The sequence below is a fragment of the Camelus bactrianus genome, chromosome 5 (genome assembly GCF_048773025.1).
Source record: "Camelus bactrianus isolate YW-2024 breed Bactrian camel chromosome 5, ASM4877302v1, whole genome shotgun sequence".
Classification (NCBI taxonomy): Eukaryota; Metazoa; Chordata; class Mammalia; order Artiodactyla; family Camelidae; genus Camelus; species Camelus bactrianus.
In genome coordinates, this window is record NC_133543.1 from 96,100,576 (window position 1) to 96,120,675 (window position 20,100).

The 20,100-nt window shown below is 41.8% G+C and overlaps 1 long non-coding RNA gene across 1 annotated transcript; it reads left to right on the forward strand.

Moving 5' to 3' along the window:
- Nucleotides 1–3,923: 3,923 nt before the first annotated feature.
- LOC123617136 (uncharacterized) lies at nt 3,924–11,794 on the forward strand. The gene is made up of 3 exons (XR_006725210.2): nt 3,924–4,237; nt 6,373–6,513; nt 8,841–11,794. It is a non-coding gene; the product is annotated as an uncharacterized LOC123617136 (long non-coding RNA).
- Nucleotides 11,795–20,100: the final 8,306 nt, after the last annotated feature.

Below are 20,100 nucleotides of genomic sequence, written 5' to 3' on the forward strand. Positions count from 1 at the left end.
CATATTAGAGAGGGTTTCTCTAGACAAAACCCCTCCCTACTCTGCTTTATTTTTCCTTAACACTTATCACTGTTTCATACCATATTGTTTGGGTATTTACTTATTTATTAATTATCTCTCCCATTAGAATGTCAGCTTTCCTGGAGCTGGGACTCTGTCTCGCTTGTTCCACATACAGAGGTGCGGGCAGATAGCAGGCATTCAATAAATATTGATGAGTTGAGCAAACTAATAAAGAAGTCAGTGAACGTGTGGACAGGGAACCAAAAATGCAGGTTTTCCAAATCCTAAATAGGTACCCTTTCCCTGCATGCTGCCCACAAGGAAACGAAGGAAGTCCCACCGGTCCCATCTCCTTCTCCTGCGAGACTGCAGCCCTCAGACAGCTGCCTAGGTTCACACCAGGGACGGCACGAGCTTGACTTCTATGCAGCTCAGCGATTAATTCTGTCACCAACGTTGCTTTTCATTTTCCTCCACTCTTCTTATTTTTGATTTCGAAAGTTAATTTTGCAATTTTTCTCTAAGTAATGCATACACAGCTAAAATGTTTGATGGCACTAAAGTCATGCACACAAGTGCGCGCGCACACACACATACACACACGTAGCCAGGCCCTTCCCATTCCTGCCACACATCCACCCCCAGAAGCAGCTTTGTTTCTAACATATTTAGAAATAATGAACTTCTGCTCTTACTTCTTGACATCACTTTTGGGGACTGTCTGCTGTGGCAGTTGAGGGCACAGCTTCAGAACTGAAGCAGGTGGTCCAGATCTCCCACGGGCAGCATCCTCTCTTTGGGATCCTGAGATCCTTTCAGTGTAACAGCTTCAGCCTGAGGCTGAACCCGGGAGAAATCTGAGGCTTTCCCTCATTAGCACCAAGTTCCCAGAAGGGGTAGCATTGTGGTCTCAACCACCTGTAATGAGACGGTGACAGTTTGTCAGGAGAGCTGGATTGATTTGGAAGGTGGCTGCTCTCGGGCTGCCGTGGAAGCAGAGGGAGATCCAAGGTGACATTGAATAATTGAAGTATTTTGTTACCGGAGTGATTGCTAACCTGGTATTCCTTCTCGCCAGCATGTGGCTCATTCGTTATTTTTCTTATTCTCTTACACGTTCCAAACTTGTTCTTCAACCTGCTCCCCCTAGCCCAGATTGCTGAGCCCCCTCATTCCCCAGCCCATCTCTGCTGTTCTTGAGTTTTTAATCAAACTGTCATCCATTTGACTGCAATCTCAATGACCGACATCCTTGCTCCCTTGGTATTTTGCAAGGTATTTCACTTCGTGTAGCTTCTCGTTTGCATTTCAGCTTTGAAATTGAGGCACTTGGTGACACGGGGGTGAGTCATTTAGTCTCTCAGATTCTTTATTCTTTAGTCCGTGAAATCTGCGTAAAACAGTCTTCTAACTACTTCACAGTGTTGTTGAGAGAGTGAAATAATATATGTAAGCATGGTTTGCAAACTATAAAACACTATTCTGATGCTATTATTAGAACAGGCGGATGAATGTGCTGTTGCGGTGGGTTGAAGACCCAAGTGCAAGTTCTGCCCCCATCGTTCCCTATGTCGTGGCAAGTCAGCTCTCCTGGCCTCTCATCATTCTAGCTTCTGCGCCACTTGCTTTTACTATTTCCATGGTCTACAGTATTCATTCTCACTAGCAAATTGAGCTCATGGACTGGATGGACTCAAAGAGGGGGCTAAAGCTCCTTGGAGCCTGCCTCTTCCGGCCAACCAGCTGCTCCCTTCTGCTGTGACAGCTCACCCCTCCGCAGAGAACCGGCGGGGGAGGCTGCTGCGATCTGACTTTGCCCTGAAATGTAATCGTCTTGCGGGTGGGGCCTTTTGGAGGTGATTAGCTCATAAGGGTGGAACCCTCCTGAATGGGAGACCCTTGCCCCTTCCACCAGTGAGGATACAAGAAGTCTGTAGCCTGAAGGAGGGGACCAAGCCGCCACCCTAATCTTAAACTTGCAGGCTCTGGAACTGGGAGAAATAAATTTCTGTTTGTTTATAAGCCACCCAGTTTGTAGCATTTTGCTATAGCAGTTCACATGGACTAAGACAGAGGGAAATAGTCAGATGGTGCCATCCTCCCCTCGGGAACTGCTCCACAAAGATACATCTCAGCCTGTTAAAGGGCTCGGCAGGACGGGGCTCTGCGATGACCACTGCTATGTCAGCTCTGCCGTGCTCCCCAGAGCTCCCAAGAGGTCCTGATCAGATTCTGCCTTCCCGAAGAGTAAACTCAGAGGAACAAAGAGAAGGTGGCCGCTCAGCTCAGGGCTGCAGTACCAAGTAGCAATGCTCAGGCATCTTTGTTAATCAGCGAGCTCACCAAGTTCCCCAGCATCAGGGCAAAAACAGGACTCCGGGTCGCTGTGCCTTTTCTGTCTTACATTCAAATTCTTAAGTGTTTTAAAATGTTTTCTCATTAGTCATTTGTATATTTATCTTCCTCATGACCTTGAAAGTGTGGGCAGCTGCACCAGTATAACTTTCAAGGCCAAGTTGTCTTTGGAAACCGGATGACACAGATGATCCAAAGCTAGCCAGAGGAGGAGCAAAGAAAGCAAGAGTGAGACGAAGCAGACAGGAAATTGAAACACAGTGTGAAGGTCTATTTAAACTTCACATTTTTCAAATAGTAAAATTCTTTGACAACTCGTTCTTTAATGGAAGTTTATACTGTACATTGAGAACAAGGGCTGGTCTTTTGCCGACATTTTCCCTGACAGTCTTTGGTGGCTGAAATTTATTGGATTAGAACACAGGAGGGACACGTAGGAAGCACGTTTGCTCCTGTTCATCCACACAGAGGCAGACAGAACATAAAGCAAGCCAGTGTTCACCCCTAGCGCTAAAGGAAGGAGACACCAGACAGGAATGTTTCCACGGAGGTGGAAATCTCTGGCAGTAACACGTTCTGCCGGATGCGGAGCAGAGCAACGGCCCTGCCTGGGGCTGAGCAAGGTCTTTCAAATGGTTTTGACCATCATGGATTGAAATTAATCTATTTGGCCTTTTATTCTGCATTATGACCCAGTAAAACCACACACACACACACACACACACACACACACACACACACACACTCACGCACACTACTTAGCCTTACAATATGTGATTCAGGCTTGAATTTTCTTTTCTATTCTATTTCATTTTTTTTTTAATATGTTGATGACAGACTACACTGGGTGTGACCCTCGGTGAAAAATACATTCAGGGAAATGTTCTGGGAGTTACGGTGAGTCTAACTTGCCTTCGTCATTCTTCCTTAGAAGCAAAGGTTTACCCTTTTTGGAAGGGTTGGGAGACAGGTGGGGTGTTATGATTGTAAATGATTTTGGTGCCAAGCTTTCCCATGTACAGTGTGATTTCAAAAACACTAAGGAATCCAAACATTTTCCTCATCACTTCTCCGACGCTTGAAGCTTATCATCACTTCCTTCTACTGCTTCAGCAGAGGTGTTTCAAGTGTCCCTTGTGTGTCGGGCACTTTCTTCTTTATGAAGGAAATGTGGGTGATTAATTTTTCTTTTCCACTTTTTGATGATATCCTTGTTCCAAAAAAAAAAAAAAAACACTGTCTAAAAAGGAAAAATGTTTTAGAATTATTTACACTGACTTGGAAAAAATATATATTGGTTTCTATTTGTTCAAAATGTTTTTTTCCTTTGACATATTGTCAATGTACAATGTTGTGTTAATTTCTGGTGTACAGCATAGTGACTCATATATTTATATATATATATGAATATATATATATATATATTCCTTTTCATATTCTTTTTTCATTATAGGCCATTGCAAGGTATTGGATATAGCTCCCTGTGCTATATTTGTTTATCTATTTTATGTATAATAGTATCTGCAAATCTTGTATTTGTTCAAAATGTTTTTAACTATTAGACATTTAAGTTGTGGCTTTAATAGTCAAGATTTAGTTTAATATTCTGAGAAGGAAGAGGTCTGTAATATTAAGAAAACTATAATAATACTATTTGTGTCTAAGTCTTTGTAAGCCAGCTTTCAAAATACATAACACATCACCTAGACTCGTCTGCCCATGAATTTCTAACATCTTAATCCCATGATGGAAAACAAAGATATCCCCACTGGCCTTTTGCTGATAGAAAGAAAAAGACATCAAAAATCGCTGGACACTTGGTAACTAAAAGAAGCACGTCCTTTCTCAATTTCTAACAGTGTGTCAAGCTGTCAGCCAGGTGAGAACCACAAAAAAATGATCTGAATCTTTTGTCTGTTGATTTACTTTCATTGGCATATTTAGAAAATTATCTAAATGGCTTCTCTTCCTTGTCATAACAGCCTTACGTTTTTCAAGGTCCCATGTAACATTTAGACACTCACCAAAAATGTTGTTTCCTCTCACCTTTATTGCTACACTATCTTTTGACTGGCTTCTTCCTCCTCCAGATTCATCCTTTTGCAGTCTAGCCTACTTATTATTCATATTTAAAAATATTCTTCACAGCTTCTTATTTATGTCCCCACATTGTCTAACTCTGTGCATTGCTCTGTGTAATCCTCCCTCTTGGAATGGCTTTCCTAACTTGGAGTGCTGACGTTGCCTAATCCTTCACGGATCGACCGAAATGTTATTATTCATTTAATGATTTATTCATTCAGTAATATGGACTTATTACACACTCATTATATCCCAGGATTTCTATTAGAGCTCCAAACAGATACATCTATAGTAATATAATAATAATAATAAAATACTTAAATAATACTTGTAGTATAATTATAAGTATTATAATAACAACATGTATAATTGTAACAATAACTTATTATTATTATTATTATTATTATTATTATTATTATTATTATTATTATTATTATTATTATTATTATGTATTTCAAACTTTCATGGTGCTTACACTCTAGTCTGAGGAGGAAAGAGAGTAAACAGGCTCTTGCATCAGCGTGATGACCGCCACGTTAGGGGAAGTACACGGTGTTCTGAGTAGCCGCAAGAAAAACATTTAAAACCAGTTTATTAGAATTAGGGAAGGCTGAAGAAAAAGTAACATTCAGGCTAGAACTAAGATAGATGAAAGATGGTCGGGAACAGGATAATGATCCAGAAAAAGGGGAAAGCACGTGTGAGACAGCGATAGCTGGGAGAGCATAGCGCTTTGAAGTACCTAAAAACACTTAATAATGGTAGTTAAGTTAATGTGAAATCCAGGCTTGGAAACAAAGCAAGAACCAAATATGCAAGGACTCCGTCTTGAAACAAACAGGGAGCCTTTGGAATATTTCAGGCAGAAAAGTGGCCATATCAGGTTTGCAAGTAAGAATAACAGTTTGGGCTGCTCTAAGGGAATCTTCTTAAAGGAGGGCAAACTTGAAGTAAGAGGATCTTACAGAAGTCCAGAGGCAAAATGAGGCTGTCCTGAAAGGGGCAAGTGGCAGGGAGAGAGAGGGAACTGAGAAGGTGCCCGTCGGGACATCGAGTGGTGGGATGCAGGCTCTGCTGGTGGGTTGGGTGTGTAGGGAGTGGGAGAGGCAAGAGTGAAGCATTATTCCCAGTCTTGTGACCTGGACGTTGGGTTAATCGGGAGTACCACAGAGAACACAGGCGAAGGAAAGATATCAGGGTGAAAGACGGTTTTAGATTTTGAAATGTCAATATTACAGTCTCTGTGGGAAAAGCCAAAAGAAACAGGACGTAGTAGGGGAGCAAGACATGAGTATCAAAAGAGACGTATGGGTTTTAGTTGTAAACTTGTGATTCAGCATCACTCGTTGGTAATTTTAACCAAGGGCACGGACAGCATTTATAAGGGCAGACAGAAAGAAAATAATTTAGAACAAACCTTGAGGAATACAAAGTGTAATAGGTTGGAAGGGTAGGAATCCCTCCAAAACGGAAGAGAACAACCAAAACGACCTGGGAAAACCAGAGGTACGTAGTAACAGGTAGTAGGGAGGAGAGGGCTTTAAAGAAGAGAGGGTGTGTGATGTCCCCAAGTAATCAAGTCAGATGACAACTGAGATGTAGCATCTCTATAAGCACTAGTTTGCCCAGCAAAGTGCCAATTTATGCTGTAAAAGCGTCACCATGCGTAGCCCATGTTTCACTCTCAAGTGTTCCATTTTGGGTGATACATGGTAAACTTCTCATTGGTCAGGATAGTTTTGGGGGACTCAGGGAGTGCCAAAATCAGCAAGAAGTGGGTTAAGACTGAGCTGTATAAATTGAAGTAGAAACACACTCAGCATAGGTGGTTCTCGGTTTGGCTGTGGCAGATAGAAGAGAGAGAGGAATTAGCTAAGAAAGTCACAGAGAAGAGGAAAAATGTGTTTAATAACCATGTTTAAATGTTGCCAGGAAAGAACCCAGATACAAAGGAAAGGTGATGACTGGGAAGAAGCTTCGCAGAAACACAAAAGGATGAGCATTAGAAAATAAAATGGTGACTTTTCCATTGCATCCAGAAAGGAGGAAGAAAGGATGAAAGACTGAATATGAGTAAGTCTGCAGATACACTGGGAATTTTTATCATATGGCTTCTTTGTTCTGTGCAAAGTTCCAGGCTAGATTTTTTTTTTTTTTTTTGCTTGAATTCCTTTTTTCTAATATTCAAACTGCATTTTTTGAGTGTTGTAAATCAAAGCAGGTTAGCTGTTATTAGCTGAACTTTGTGGGGATGAAACTGAGGGTTAGCTATTTTAGGTCAATGTCCAGGGTATATTTTCAGTGGTGGTTGGGGGACAAAGGTGGGCGCCGGCAGGAGGGGTGAGGGAAGTTGCTTCTGTGATTACAAAGCCTGAGCTCTGAATCCTGTGCAAGTATGCTGCCACCTTTCATTTCCACATACATTACACAATCAACGTTTCCAGTTTCCAGCCCTTGTTTTGAAAGTGGTAGGAGGTGATGGGAGACGACATCGCCTCCCTGATTTCTCCCTTGGAAACCCTCCCAAGCTTTCAAAAGCAGAGAGCATCCACATGTTTTCACAGCTCTTCTGCCTTCCAAAGTAATCACGTTCATGGTCTTCCAAGTTCAAGAGTAGTAGGAACGTTCCAACGAATACATAATATTCAGACTGGACAATATACATTGGATTTTCTTTTTGCACCCAGAATGGAAAGATTGTGAATTTAGAGATAAAATACCTGGGATTGAATCTCAATTTTGCTCCTTAATAGTTATGTGACTCTAGAAAACTTACTTAAATTCAAGCCTCTATTTTCTCATCTGTGAAAAAGGGATATTGAGCTGTGCTCTGCTAAATCATACAGCTTCTGTGAGAATTAGAACAGACAATGCATGTGAAAGCACATTTATTCAAATACAAATTATAAAACCCAAAGAAGCATCTGGTCCATGAGATACATATGGGCTCATGAATGTGGGTTCATTCTGATGTAAGCGTGAAAGGCAGTGAAGAGCCACAGGTCCACTTTGTAGACGTTAAAAAACAGGATACACAGAAAAACGTAGCCAAGTACTATTGTTCCAGAATCAGAACCTTCTCAACCCTGTCAGCCTCCTGACCTTCTGAGTCAGGAGCTAAGCTTCTGCCACTTTACTGCCTCTGCCATTTCCTAGACTGCTGCCTCCCCTGGCTTTTCCTGTTCGTCTGGTTTCCACACACTCCCAACCTCTGCCATGTGGTCTCGTCCCATTGCCATCCAAACACCAGTATGACGTGTTCTCAGTTTTGAGCTTGACTCATGACTGTGACAGTTCTCACCGTACTCTGTGTCCTCAGCTTCCATCTGAGGTCCCCTGACAGTACCGGATGATCAGGAATCTGCAGCCAGAACCCACCCTTTCCTTTAATACTTTCTTCTTGGTCTCAAAGAAATCCCAAAAGACTCCACTCCTTTCCCTTAATTCTACTTTCTTCTCCAGTTTTCATGCATCCAGCTTTGATTTTTCACTGTCAAACGTTTAGGAAGACTGGTCTACAGGCAGAGACCTCATTTCTTACCTGCTCATTCCTGCGAATGTTCACGATCGGTCTTTAGATCCCATTCCACTAGCATATTATTCTCTCAAAAGCCACCACTACTTCTCCAGCTTCCACATCTGGGGAACTGAAATCTGTACTTCTTTTGCAACAATGCAATTTCATTTTCTTCTGCTTTTCCTATTTTTGATTGTATCTCTTTCACCATTCCTTGTGCTGTTACTGTGGACTAAAACTCCCTGCGTACTTACTATACCCTGTAGATTTATCTTTAGAACATGACAAGTATTAGACATTCAATGCACATACTTATTCATGAAGTGGGTACTATTAGTATCCCCATTTTGTAACTGAGGAACTGAAATTCCAACTGGTTAATTAGCTGGCTCAAGGTTACATAGCTAGGCAGTGAAGTACACAAGATTTGAACCCAGGAAGTCTCACTGAAGTCCTGTGCCCTTAATCTCTAGTCAGCGCCACCTAGAAGCAGCCTTTTTTGGTATCATTTATAGGTTAGCCGGGACCTTTTACAGCAATGCGATTATTAAAGCAGCTCCTTTTATACTCAAAAGTGTTCCAGTTTGGGTGATAAATTACGTGGTCATACTAACTTTGCAGTCCCATTTTCCTGTGTTCACCAAAAAGCTACCATTCCTAGAGTGCCCATTAACTGGGCTACGCATATCGCAGCCGTAATTCCTAATCCTTCCCACAGCACACTGAGCTTGGTTTCCTCGTCCCCATGTGAGAACTGAGGTTCCGGTGGAGGTTAATTGCCTTAACTAAGGCCATGTATATACTAAGTGGCTGAAACTGGAAGGATCAAGACAAAGGTGTGTCTGGCTCTGAATTCTCTTCTGTATTTTTTTTTCTCCCTTAGGATTGTAATCACCCCTTCTCCTCTCTCTGGATGTCTCCAGATGGCATCATTTCTTCTACCTTATGTCATTGTTGTCTAAATACTACCCAACAACACGGCCTGGGCCTCAATCATTTTTATATCCCTGGGTCCCACGGAATTGTCTGGCCCATGTAAAGCCCTCAATGACAATATTTTTTGTTTTGCTTTGTAGCCTTCCTTCTATTCACATTTAATCCAGGTGTTGAATTAAACTCTCAGGCTTTTCTGGCTTTCGAAGAGGCAGGCTTCTTCCATATTCATTCCATGCACAACTCCGTCCTCTGATACAGTCAGACACAGTCTGTTGAACACAATTTCCACCCGATGATTAGAAAACGCAGTCCAATCAAAAGCACATCTGCCCCCACATCCTCTGTTACAGTTTGTTAGCCCTGGGTGCCACCTCTTGCATTCTGAAGGCACCGACCTTTTCCTCCCGTCCAAGCTGAAGAGGCAGTGGTGTCCCCCTCACCCTCGGCAAAGGAAATGCATTTCCCTTTTTATGTCACATGCTGGGAGCAGATTAAAAACATTTTTGATCCTCTACTCAATAACTGATGCCTAGCATCACACAGTTTTCAGCTAGAGCAGTGGTTCTCGGTGCTGGCTGCACAGCAAAATCACCTGGGGGCTTTGAAAAAACACCGATCCCTGGACCCCACCACAGACCGCCAGTTACGTTGGAATCTCTGGATACCCATGTTTTATTAAACTCTCCCTCGGGCGATTCTAACATGCAGTCGGCTTGAAAGAGACTAAGCTAAAAGGGATTTTTCTGTCCCTATTCAAACTTTGGAAAATATTCTAAAAGGATCCCCAAATACGAGAATCTCAAAATATGATAAAGAAGCCATTCTTTTACTGTGGCTCAAATTTGTGGCTGTTTATTGTTTGTGCTTACACTGTCTTTTCTTCTACACATAGGCAGTCACATCCGTCCTGACGCACAAGTATTAGAGAAGCTCTGATGTACTGATAAGGTGGCAGTTTATTGTAAAGGTAATTCTACAGCCGTCATCCACAGAGTGCTTGCTCTCTTCCATCAATAAATACATAATTTTTAGTGAGAACATCGGTATCGTCAACAGATCACATTATGGGTTGAATTCTGTCCTCCCCAAATTTGTATGTTGGAATTTTAACCCACAGTGAGAATGTGACTTTACCTACAGGCGGTCTTTACAGAGGTAATCGAGTTAAGGTGAGGTCCCTAGGGTGCACCCTGATGGAACATGACAGGTGTCCTTATAAAAAGGGGAAGTTTGGGCACAGAGACACACCCAGGAAGAACGCCAGGCAAGTCAAGGAGAAAGGCCCTGGGCAGGTCTTTCCCTCCTGGCCGTCAGAGGGAGTCCGTCCTATCGACACCCTAATTTTGGACTGCTAGCCTCTGGAATTGTGAGAAAATAAATGCCTGTTGTTTAAGCCATGCAATTTGTGGTACTTTGTTACATCAGTCCTAGGAAACTAATAGAAATAACCTTCGACCTCCAATCACCTTGTGTTAGACAAATTATTTCTAAGTCAGCTTTTTTTCTACTCAGAACACAATTTCCCATAGAAATATTATTAAACAATGGATACGGGTTCTCAGATGAGCCAAAAACACCCATTTAAGCCTGAAATGCACTTTTGGAACTAGACTAAGGCGTCCTGGGACAAGCATTGCAGTGAGAGAGGAAATCTGTGGCAAATTAACCTTGTAGAGCGGCTACGCGGGTTTTCTACCCTGACACTGGAAGGCCGGGACCGAGCTGGGTGTTGAGAAATGCTAAGTTCTAAGGGCGTGGAGGGTGGGGGGGATGTCCTAACGTTTGCTGCATGAGTGTCTCCCAGCACAGCGAGTGTGTTGAAATCAAGAATCTGTGCATGTTCAACGTCCGAGAAGAGCAGGCCAAGACCCATAAGCCAGAGAAGAAACTTCAGGTGAACTTTGGAAAAAGGCAGTGGGCTTCAGGGGTCCGATCCTGAGGGCACAGGATGGAAGCTATGGAGAGAAAGGCAAAGACCTTGTCCAGAAGGCTGGATGGTCAGGTGAGAGGGCAGCCTGGGCCAGTGTGAGAGATCAGGGGTGTTGGGGGTCTTGGGTACTGTAGGGTCATCTTCCCAGTGTGTAGACAGGGCTGCTCCATGGAAAGCCCAAAGTCATGCATCTTCTTGACTCCTTTGGAAAAGACTATCCACCTTTTTCTTGCACCAGGCCATTGACCATCACTAGGCCAAATACATATGGACTCCCTTCTGACCTCAAATCTCCTGCTGGCATTGGACATCTCTATGAATCCTGGGTGGGCAGAGCCTTCCTGCAGTTGGGAACACTAACTCCAATCAACTCTGGTTAAATTCAACGTATTTCACGTTTTGAGTCACTCCCCATCTAAACCTCACTCCAATTCCTCCAATGCACGTGAACTCGTATGCGTCACTGGACACCACCTCCTAAGAGTAATTCACAGTGAGTCAGTGACTGACAGCCCATCAGAAGACCTGGAGGTGCTTGCATTCTTCAATGCAGATGCTCCAACCTAAATGAATCTTCATTCCATGAAACTTCAGAGGCTAGAATTGAACCAAGAAATTCATCAGTTGTGGCAAAGCTTTAGGGAGGCACCAAGAATGTATATTGTCAACTTCTCTCACTTATTCATAATTTCCTCTATTCCAATTTCACATATTGTTAAATAAATGCCACATTTTCTGCACAATTGTTCCCATAGCAGAGAAATTCGGTCATTACTTTCTTGTAAATTTAGCTCATCTTGTATCACCAACTGTTTCACAACACCGGACTCTGCGACATGTCTCTGACTTACGCCTGACATACTTATCTAAAAAAACTAAACCAAGGGGGAAAGAGGCAACCTGAGGACTAACTGGAGTTTCCCCGGGTCCTCCCTGGAGAGACAGAGGGCTGGGCTTGAAGGTGAGGGCAAAGCCAGCTTCCTGCCCCGTCCCTCCCAGCTGTGCGAGTCAGAGCTGATTTCCCTAATTCCACTCTGAACCCTTTGCTCTTAGATTTAGAAATGCCAATAAACGCCTCGCCAGGTCTTTTAAGGACTAAGTGCCCTGACATGTTGTTTTCCTTTCCTCCTTCTAACTCCAGCCCCCAGGGTGAGGAGGATGTAGGAGAGAAGGACTTCCTCACTCAAAACCCTCATCAAAAGCAAACTGTCAGGGGTGATAACGCTTGTTGCTGTCAGTGGGGTTTGAAGGCAGGGACAACCCTCTCTGTTTCATCTAATACATTTCTCTATTATGAGTTAGACCAGGAAGGCATACAGGATACTACTTAAAAAGGAAGCACCTTCAACATAGATTCCAGGAATAATTAGTTCCAAAGGATAAGGAACAAACCTGGTGCTGAACAGGTTGAAGGGTCCTGGCTGGGAGCCCTTGCTTATTGCATGGCCCGAACTCGGCAAGGCTGCTTTGATTCGTGACCACTCATTTCATTTTCCACTCTCTCATCCAAACTCCAAACCTCCCTGAGAGGTAAAAGTCCAGCTCCAGTGATGACCTTGGGGGAAACGTCTCCGAATGACTTAAATGGCTTAAATGTTATTGGCAAGGGAACCCGGGCTGTTAAGACCCAGTAATCCCCTTTATGCCATGAAAGCCAGGCTTGCTGGCTCAATAAAGAGGGACTCACATTTGGGCAGAATTATAAAAATCATCATCACGTTCCTCAGAGGGCTTAGTCCCAATTATGCACGCCTCCTAGTGCCATTGCTCAGTTCACCTTGCAAAGCATGCTCAGCTAGGCATGGTAATTATGTCTGTGTTCTAAAAATGGAAGCTGAGAAAGTCTTTAAAGACCCATATTTCATATTAATACCAAATTACGTATCGGGTGGGTTTTCTCCTTAGATTAAAAAGAACTGGTGGTGAAGGTGAATGATTTCATTTAGCCCACTGTCCACCCCCGCACCCACCGCGTCTCCGCTGGAGAACACGGAGGCTGACGCAGCCAACAGCAGACACTGGGAGGAAGACATTCACCCAACAGCAGCTTGGAGTTTTCAGTTGGCGACAGGTTTATTAGCGCATCTTGAGCTCATGTCATTAGCTCATGGAGTTGCGGGGGAGACGTTCCTCTGACTGATAAGGCTCAAGTAGAACCTATGCTGGGAAAGAACAGGATGGCAAGCCCTCCTTAAGGGAACCAAATTCTTCACTTTGACAAGAACAAAGGCCTCGTTTTTTAAATTTCTTCACTCTTAACCTAGAAGTCTAGGGTTCAAGGCCATTTCTGTAACCAGTGCCGTATTCAGGGACAGCAGAACTGGCTTGGGCACTGGCTCTCTTTTCTCCCCAGTATCCAGTGGCATAGCTGAGCCCACATCTAATGAGTGAATGGTGGAAAGGAACCTGAATACAAATCCTCTGTGTAATCATCAGCCAGTTCACTCACTCACTTATTTCATTCATTCACCCAATTTTCGCTCATATTCTTTCATTATTAAGCACTAGGTCCTTGAGATGCCATCACTGAATAAAATAGAAGGAGATTTCTATCTTCGTGGGGCTTACATTCTAGGGGAGCAGAGAATAATGAGAAATGTGATACATAGTCTGCAAGAAGATGACAGAAGCTGGAGAATAAAAAGAAAACCAGAGTGAGCGATGACAGGAAGGGGGAAAAGGCATACAGGTTGCAATTTTAAAACACGAAGGTAGGTTAGAAATGATGGAGAAAGTTCTCGCTAGGCAGAGACACCGGAGGTGACAGATGTAGCCAGCAGACACCTGGAAGAGGAGCAGTCTGCATCGGCAACCCCAGGAAACAGCAAGAGTGGCAGAGCCGGGCCGGCCAGATGAGATATGGTGCGGTTGGAGACAAGGCCAGGTCACGTGAGGCACGCCGGCGCTTTGTGGATGGCATTGAGGATCAGTACTGTCCTCAGACTCTCTTTTTCTGAAGGCCCCCAAACTTCTGTTTGGTCTGGTGGTTAACAGTTCAACTGCATGCCACAACCTACTTTGAGGGACCCCTCAAGACTCCAGATCGGAACACCTTGGCTGATGCTCAGGGTCATAAACAGACTTTGTCCCCTCTGGCCTCCCACACTTTCAGCACCATCACTGACCACACTGGCCAGGCTGGATGGGCCTTCTCCTCTGGTTTTCCAGTTCCTCCACCCGGGAAACCTCCTTCAGCTTCGTGGACGGTGTCCACGGTCACTCTGCTTCCCACTATTCACACGTTATTAGCTGGTAATGATCCATTTTTCTCTTCTCAGTTCAGTCCCCAGACTTAGACTGAACAGTGGTTATTAACTTCCCAACAGACTGTGTGACTGTGTGGAATTAAATATAGTCTTTATTAATTATGAATTGTATCTGCATTATTATAAAACGGTTCTTTTGACGTTAAACACGATCAGAATCCTTTTCTCTATAAACAGGAAGAGTCCAAAAGATTAAAATTCAGACAGAAGTTTTTCGTCTTTGCTTGATCTCATAGGATTCCCAGGGTCTGCTCTGTTTATTGTAGATTTAGAATAGTATATAGGAATTTGGGGGCTAAGATATTTAGAAATTATAGGAGGTTGTCATACAACAACCTGTGTAATTTTTAAAACTTTTGAGAAATCAAATCCAGAGGCATGACTTGTAGCTCCAGATGTCCCAGAAGACTGAAACTTGTGGATTCCTTGATCATGACAGTATGGAAATTCTAGGCTAAAATTTCCATAAAAAAGAGCATTATGTCTCATCTTTCCTAACTAGCACTGAGCCTGGTTTCTGAGTTATACACGTGGCACATTGGTAAAACTCCGTAAACACACATCAGCATTATCTCCCACCCAAACTGGAACTGTTGTTTTTAAACTTTGAAGATGAGATTCCTTCTAGTGAAGTAATGCTTTGAGCTAGGAGATTGCCTCAACTAAGAGCTATGAACTTTCATCCAAAAAGAAGAATTTATAATACTAAATTCTAAAAATTTTAAGAATGATTATAGAATTAATGAGCTATCATTTATAATAAGCTTCGCTAATCTCACATTAGCATCACTAATCATCATATCAGTGTTTGTTGATACAGAGCTTTAAAAATATTATGAGTCTGACTCACATGACTGATTTCAACCTCCCTACCACACGATAAAATCCATGACGCCTGGAACTGTGCCTTCTGCGTTTTGGTTTTGTTTTGTTTTCCACAGCACAGAAACCAGCCACATGGGAAGATATGGTAAGGATTTTGTTTTCTCTTATTTTTATCTCAGCTCGTCTGGGGACCCAGAGGGATTGATGGGTGTTCTCAGCATCTGTGTGTGAGCATCTTGCCTCCTCGCTGCTGAGTTCTCCGGAGAGCTACCACTTGGCGCACAGAACAGCATTATTAAAGCTCCAGCCTCACCTGTCACATTAACCTACATTGGCTTTCAAGCTCTTTCCCCTCCACCCATATGACTTCTAGGGGACTCAGGTTTATTCAAGGTCCTGGGAATTTTATCTGGTAATTTAAAAAATATCAGCAATGTATATACATATTTCCAATAAGCTATTAATAGAACTATACTCTCTCTAAAATAATTTCCTGATGTCATCAAATAAATCCATATGGTGGTTTCTTTCAGCATTAAGCTTCTGTCTGTTTGTCTTGTGGCTTAATTGATATTCCTTTAGGACAGGCTAAGAGTTGGGAGAAAAAACTGCAATTCATTTCCAAACTAGAATCCAGGTAGGTAGAATCTATTTCTCGTATCAGATTTCAGACACTGTAGCCTTATGAACAATAAAGTGAAGACAGAGCAAAAAAGGTCTGTGATCTTCTGGCATGCCGTAGTGCTTGGGGGAAGCATGCACATTGGATGAATGTAAGAAAAACGTTAGGTGGTGTTTACATAATCGATAGAACAGAGCTACATAAGACTCTGAACTCTTATTAAATGGAAATATATATTTTGGCCCATCCAGGAGAAACATTTCCAGGAGAAAACACTTGATATAGCAAAAGAAGAGTGATGGCATTCATATGACTGTGATGTGACCTTTATTGAGAGGCTAAAAAGCACCAAATGGTGATTACAGATGAATTACTGCATAGACTGCGATTTTCAAGAGGAATCTTATTTCTGAATCTTGAGACAGTGGGACCGAGGAGACATAGCTGTTTCTATTATCAGGAAGAGAGTGACTCTCAGAATGAAAAACAATCTGCAGCTTCAAATAAAAAGAGCTGACAGCAAAATATTTAAATTAATTTAAGAAATACAGGGCTGTTCATTGGTGGGTGCTTTTTGTAGGCATATTTCAAAACATCTGTGCTTGTTTCCATGGAAATGGTGGATGGTTTATTTTGTTGTTAATATGCCACATAGGCATGAAAGATATTCAAGGAAGCTACCTGATGGAAAACTAAATATAGACATTTCCAGACAGTCTTACAGAAATTACAACTTCCACACCTAGGCTGAAGGTGGTTCAGCTCCTTGATGAAATCTTCCAAGTTAAATGAACTTTGACTATTTTCTGAATACCTGCAGCCTTTTTAGAAATGGTACCAAAAGCTATTCATCTTGATGCCCATTGGATGGGATACTCAAGTTTGAAAAAGTTCCAAAAAATAAAAGTAAGTTCATCCAACTTCAAATGTTTAAAAAATAATGAGGAATAATAAGGCAACTCAGTAAACGCCTCTTGTGAAAGGCTCAAAGCCTCAGGTTTTGTTTTCTCGTCCGAGCCTCTCGCTGTTTCTCTCAAGGGCACCATTCTCCATTATTTCTCTATTTCCCTCTAAAGCAGAGAGGTTCCCACGTAATTTGGATTATGATTTTCCCACCTAAATTTCTGTCAAGGTGGAGAAATTGGAAAAGGTAAGAAGCAGTTTTAGTACACGGTTATTTTTTTAAATCTTCTTTCCTATTGTCACAGTCTCTTCTTTCATTAACTCTGCCTCTTCAAAGCTTGGACTTTATCAATAGAGCTAAGACCTTTTTGCTTGAGTGTTCAGAGTTGAAGGGGATGGAACATTAAGGTCTATGGTTTGGCATATTTATTCGAACTTCAGTGTAAGTCACAACTCCGCAGTTTCACTGTTGGGCTAGCAAACTTACATCGCCACCCTCCAGCCCCCAGCATCACTTTTTTACATCATTAGCCCACAAGAATATACGATTCCAAGCTGAATCAATTCTTAGTTCTGGAATTTCCTGTAAGATGGGCAGGTATCTGCAGATGCCAAGCACTTTGGGGTTGTTTCAAATCTAACGAGCAGCAGAATGATGGCACCAAATTAATTTCAAAAACTGCTCTTGAAATGCCAGTAGTCATAAAGGCTTAGTAATCTGATATTGTGCTGTTTAGCAAAGAGATGAAAGTTTCTCAACATTAGTGCTGATCTCAAAGTGTCATTTAATAAAGTGCGATACTTGAGCTACAAAAGCTTTTAAGTTATTTTTGAATTATTTTCTCTTAAAACACCCACCATGAAGTTAAATGTGGTTAATGTTTCCACTAACTTTGTTACTTAAAAGTTTACCTCTCATATTTGAAAGGCACTGGGGATCACAGTTCCGTGGGCGACAAAGAAAGAGACTGTGAAATAGAGTACCAAATCCAAGGATGAACTTCTCCAAACTCAGCACTGACTTTCCGTTCAATTCTCAGCCACACAGATGGATGGAGAAAACATAATTGATCAAAAGAAATATTTCTAAAACTGATGGATTTTTAACTTCTCAGCCATGCTGAGCTGCCTTACACTAATAAATCTTGGAGAAGATTTTCTTGAAGGGTCATGGTGACATAGTTCGATAAATAGAGCAGGGGACTGAGTGCCAGGAAATTTGTTTGTGTTCTAGCTTTGCTTTTCAGTGGATTAAAAGTATTTAGTTTTTAAATAAATAATGGTGTTATTTTCCAATTACTTATTAGCTAAACTAAAAGAAACAAAGACAAAACAGCACATAAAAGTGACATATTTAGCACTTACAAAATGCCAGGTGGTATGATAGCACTGGGACATTTTTGTCTGTTGAAAAGTTCTATGAACTAAATATTATCTTCATCCTCACTTTCCTAATGAACAAACTGAAACATAGCAAAGTGAAGCAGCTCGTGTAAGAAGATTAAAAAAAATGATTGGTGGATTCATGACTTGAGACCTGTTTCCAGAGTCTATACCATTGGCCACTATGTTCCACAGCCCCCTGAATAGGATAGAAAGACTGGTCAGAAATTCCCATCAGATTACCCCCTGCTATCTTTTCTTTATAGGTTTTTACATTTAATTGTCCTTGAATTTAACAGAAGCAAAATGAATTGCAGTTAAAGTGAGGGAATTGTCAAAATAGCAGATACATCTTTCTTCATCATAAGAGATCATTGCTTCTGAAAGTATCCCTGAAATTTAAGGGAGGAAAAGAGTTCATGACAACATCAGAAGGTTGGCATGTGTTTATTTTAGTACAAATCCATCAACTCCCTGTTATGAGTGAAGAAGGAATAAACATACTTCGCTTCTCTCTGTCCCCATCCTGATCTTTATACCTTTGGTGTTATTGTTATTATTGATATCATTTAAATTGTGTTTTGTAATTGTAATTCCAAAAAGTGATTAAACCTAATGCTCTATATAAAAATGATGGGTACCTACCCCTGAAGTCTGAATTCTTTCATGCTTGAGAATTTGCCCTTGAATGAAAGCTTAGCTGGGTACAAAGTTCTTAGCCATATTTCCCACCTTCACTTCTACCCCTGCCCCCACTGTCAGAGTTTGTGTTTTTAAAATATTAATTCACGATTTTCCAGCAGTGAGTGTAGTTGTGGAGAATTCTGAAATCTGTCTGATTTTTTTCTCCCTTTTGTGTAGGTGCATGTGTGTGTGTGTGGCTGTAGGTGACACTTTTCAGCCTGCATGACTATCTAATTCTTTCCTTTATTCTTGAATTTTAGGGTCTGTCTCATTGTTGGCCATTTTGTTTCCATTCTTTTTCTCCCAGGCACTGTGCATTTTCAATATGCATTTCAACAAATTTATCTGAGGAAAATTTTCTCCTATTACAGCTTTCAGCATATTGCCTTCAGGTTCACTGTTGGATTGTATGTTGGGCCGCTGTGTCATATATCCATACACTCTCCATAATGATTTCTGTGTCTTTGTTCTTTATTCATTTGAAGCTTGCTCTGAGAGGCCAAGAGGAAAGTTTTTAGTTACACTGTTCTATTTTCTGTTGCTTCTGGTGTGCTTTTTCATCTCTCTAATATTTTTTGCTTTATGTTTCTTTGGCTTTTCTGTGCACAGACAACTTGCTTTTTATCTCCTGGTTTTGTCTTATTATCTCTTCTTTGAATCCTTGGGTCCCTTTTGTTAGCTTTCCTTTAAAAAACGGAGTAATAAATCATGTTGTTTGTTACTACTCTGAAACTGTGAAATGCCACTTTTCTTAATTTTCCCTTTCTTTTTTCTTTAATGAGTAAGGCTCATTTTTACTCATCTTTCCCTCGACTTTTGCTTAAGTATTTTTTAAGTATTATTTTTTTGCTTTAGGTACTTTTCCTTCGCATCTTTCCTCCCAGTGTCTGTGCTGATTCTTCCTATGTCATGGAAAGGGGAATTAAACTGGAAGAGTCTGCAGCTCTGACTGGGTCTGGTTGTCCCAGACATCTCACCAAATCAGACACTGTTGGTACATCTATCTCCCCTTTCCCTCCTTTGCCCTGCGAGTACATGTTTCCTCAGTTACGAGTATCTAAGAACCAGCGACAGCTTGGAGGTAACAGGTTCCTCTGCTCCCCGCTATAGCTGCCTCGCCTGCCATCTCCCCATGGTAGGCGGCTGGGTCATAGTCAAGTGGCAGTGGTATCGTTAGTGTGGGTTCTTCTTCAGCTGTCTTTCCCCTGTAACTCTGTGGTTCCTAGAAGGACACTTCCTAATTCTTTCAAAGGGTGATGGTGGCTCTAGAGTCCCCAGGTCTAAGCAAAGACTCTGTGATACAGTGATCATGACTGCTGAATTTAATTCTGTTTCTGCGTTTCTTCACCTATTTTAGTGTAGAATTCACTTTTTTGGAAGCTAGGCTTCCAAGAGGGTATGGCTTTGGGTTATGGTCATTTCCTTATTTCACTGAGGATATTATTTTTCTATCACTTTCTATTATTTGTCAACTGGGGTGAACTTAAGGAGGAGTGAATAAACACGCATTTATTCCACCATCTTTATTTAGAAATTCCTTTGGATTTTTGAGCAAGTTGATCAACTAAGCCCAAGTAAATGTGTGCAGAAGCCT